Genomic DNA, 3,558 nt, shown 5'->3' with positions numbered 1-3,558 from the left:
CTACTGAGGACATATTTTCCTTTGACAGTGATGCAGTATTAATCGCTGCAGTGTAAGTTAATAGGATAATTGTCCAGCTTGTATTTACGTTCATAAAAGTGATGTTTAGCTGCTAACAGACTCAGATTAATATCTAAGTGTCTGACAACATTATGGGAAGGATTTCTAAGGAGGTTGACCTTTCTGTTAAAGATTAAGATCATTTTTAAAACATAAAAGTCCGCGAAATTGCGTTCGCTAAACGCACCAGACTCCATGTAAATAATCAGTGATTTTAGCATCTTAAAACACGGCTTCTAAAACCTCTCTGAGCACCGCTGGCTCTGGCTGTCTAGAGCCTGCGTGTGTTGGGTGTGCCACTATCGGCTACGTTTTGTCAGTTTTTTCTTTCTTTCATTCCAATTTCGGGTCTTTCAGTCACAGTGAAAACCGGGGACATATACGGGGACAGATCCAGCCGGGGACAGGTAGCCAAAATCGGGGACTGTCCCCGGAAACCGGGGACGTCTGGTCACCCTAGGGTAGGGGTAAGATAGAGAAATGAGATTCCGCCTTTAGTCTCCCTCTTAATTTGCACATAGATCCAAAGTTACTGAGGTGAGACTGGATGACAGGTTGGAGTTGCTAAATTTAGATTATGTCTTTAAAAAGCAAATGTTGGCAACATTGTGAAGTATTTTTTGGCTTGGGTAGTGTTCCTCTGGTCTTTCCAGAACCCAACCCAATAACCACAGGCTGATTCAATTGATTGTGTTGCCCATCTGAGCAGATGCTCTTTAAAAAGCACCCGGCTCTTTAATGTTGTGTGTGTGCCACTGTTTTATCTCTCTAGTCTTCTATCTATCTTGTCACTCTTAATTGCTTCTCAGGCGCCTGAGTTCCTGGGTTGCAGGACAGAGATTGGCCTACTGGGGGGAAACTCTATTGAACCGTCAGTATGGCACATGATATACAGTAGTCAGAAGGGAATGTAAAATGAAGTAGCCGTGGTTTTTATGAGGGGGAGGCGGGTTGACCCCTTTGCTTCACTAGTTGTCAAAAAAGCAAAAGTAAAGTGACTTGTGATATATGCTGTATACGTATTCTCAGCTAGCACACCATACCAGGCATGAAATGCAAGCATTACCCTATAAGAAGACCCTATAAAAAAGATGACTATAGCTAGGGGCCATAAGTGTAGTTACAATGTGAATTCAAAGATTTAGGGTGATTGAGATGGTTTCCTTCTTCAGGTGCTATGTGAATATATATATAGAAAAGAGACTAAAATTGTAGTTCAAATCAGCATAAATGAGACTGAGACGTGTGGAGTTCCTCAGGAATCAATCCTTGAACCACTTTTATTCAGTGTGTACTTGTTCCTCTTAACTTGTAAATGTAAAAGTTTTAAATAGAAATGCATAATTTTTATCACTTATTCTGATCAACCACTTAGCCCTTTGACAAAACCACTGCGATCAGTGACAGTGTCATGATTGTTGAAAATTAACCTGCAAGTGCAAGATGCTCTGAAGTGTCAAGTAGGAAGAAAACTAAACAGGTTATGTATTAAACCATCTAACATGGATTATTTAAAAGTAGGCAAAACGGCTGCTTCTGTCCAAGGCTCTGGGGATAGCCGGAGCTCCTGCCTGACGTACATCGTACGTTGCGTCATCCCGCCGGATTACCGGCATGAGCCAGTTCAACTTTTCAAGTTAGCAGGACAAGTGGTAAGACCAAACTGAAACACTGACACTAACTGATGTTTGAGTGAGCAGTTTGCTAACATTAGATTGTAGCTAGTGAAACAAAGCAGCACTTTCCACTGGAAGAAAATCCCAGATAAAGGCGTCTGAACCAAACACTACCCAACTGGACATGTTTTAGCAGTAATGCAACCAGGAACTGGGGATATTTAACATTATTGGCAGCCCAAATTACATTGTTTACTGCTGTTAGCCATGCAGCTACTCTAGTAAGAAGTTGACACAAATTGAATAAATCAGCAATTTCTACAATAAAAAAGAGCGCAAATAAAGGCTTTTAAACTGAATACTATTAACAGAAAATGTTTCAGGAGTAACGTGACCCGGAATTGGGGAGAATTTATCAACACTGGCAGCTAAGATGTCATATTTTACTGCTGTTAGCATGTACAGTAGTTAGCTACATGCAGACAACCCTAACCGCAGTGGCTTAAAATAAAAACAACACTCTAGTTCTGCCTACTTGGAGCAGATGACCAATCATAGAAGTTCGGCTTAGCGTTGCGTAAGACTTAGCCAATAGTAGAAAAAACTGTTGAAACCGGAGAGTTCAGATTATTTGGAAATCTGAACATTTTAGCTCACAGGGATTTGTCTAACATTCGTTTACCTCATTATTTGAACACGGTAAAGCATAATATGTCCGCTTTAATGTTTATGTTTTTCTCTTAAGTGTTTTGTTTTTTTGTTTTTTTGCAGGTGGTTAATGTCACCGGTATTTCCATTGGCACTGGTTTGTCGTTAACTTGTGATACCCTCATATCTCAGGTAGTGTTCTCACCAGAGGTTGTTCTGTCAAGGGGCTTTTGTATCATGTTAGTTTTCTTTGACCAGTCCTACCCTTGGTTATTGGCGTGATTTGGTGTTCTGCATCTCTGCTTATGTAAGTATGCTGTTTCATGCAGATGTATGGGAGCGGTAACTTGAAGCGTGTGGGTGTGATTCTCCAGAGGGGGGTTCTGATTCTGCTGCTGGCCTGTTTCCCCTGCTGGGCTATCCTCATCAACACCGAACCTCTCCTACTGGCAGTCAAACAATTCAATTCCATTTATTTATAGTAACAATTCAAAACAATAGTTATCTCAAGACACTTTACAGATAGACTAGGTCTAGACCACACTCCATAATTTACAAGGACCCAACAGTTCTAGTAGTTCTCTCTAGAGCAAGCAACACTGCGACAGTGGCGAGGAAAAACTTCCTTTTAGGCAGAAACCTCGAACAGACTGATTCTCTTGGTAGGCGGTGTCTGACGGGCTGGTTGGGGTTGAAATGAAGAGTATGAGTCATAATAAAAGTTAATGGAACAGTGACTATAAAAAATAGTTTGTTTGTAGTAGTTAATGTCATAGCAGGGCACTGTCCGGCATTAAAAGGCACAGCAGGACGTAGCAGGACGTAGCAGGGCACCGCAGAGTGTAGCAGGATGTAACATGGTATCGCAGAACGTGTAGCAGGACCACAGCAACAGCTGCAACCAGGATTTTGGAGCCTCCCTGATCCAAGCAAACATGCCGGGGGAAAAAGAACATGAGGACTCCGGGGCATGACTCCCCAGAGCTAGGATAGTAACAGGTATTTCTGGGACAAGGATGCACACAAATGGAAAGATAAAGGAGAGAGGAGCACAGTGTGTCAAAGGAAGTCCCCCGGCTGTCTAAAACTGTTACAGCATAACTAAGAGAGACAGGGTGAAGAGAGGAGCCTGGTCGGTCTAGAACTCTACCCTGCCGGGTTGGGCTGTACTGCCCTTCTAGTTTTATTATATTATTGATTATATGGTAAATTAATCTGACAACTATGAAGAGAA

The sequence above is a fragment of the Etheostoma spectabile genome, chromosome 2 (genome assembly GCF_008692095.1).
Source record: "Etheostoma spectabile isolate EspeVRDwgs_2016 chromosome 2, UIUC_Espe_1.0, whole genome shotgun sequence".
Classification (NCBI taxonomy): domain Eukaryota; kingdom Metazoa; phylum Chordata; class Actinopteri; order Perciformes; family Percidae; genus Etheostoma; species Etheostoma spectabile.
Note: the sequence above shows the minus strand (reverse complement) of the source record.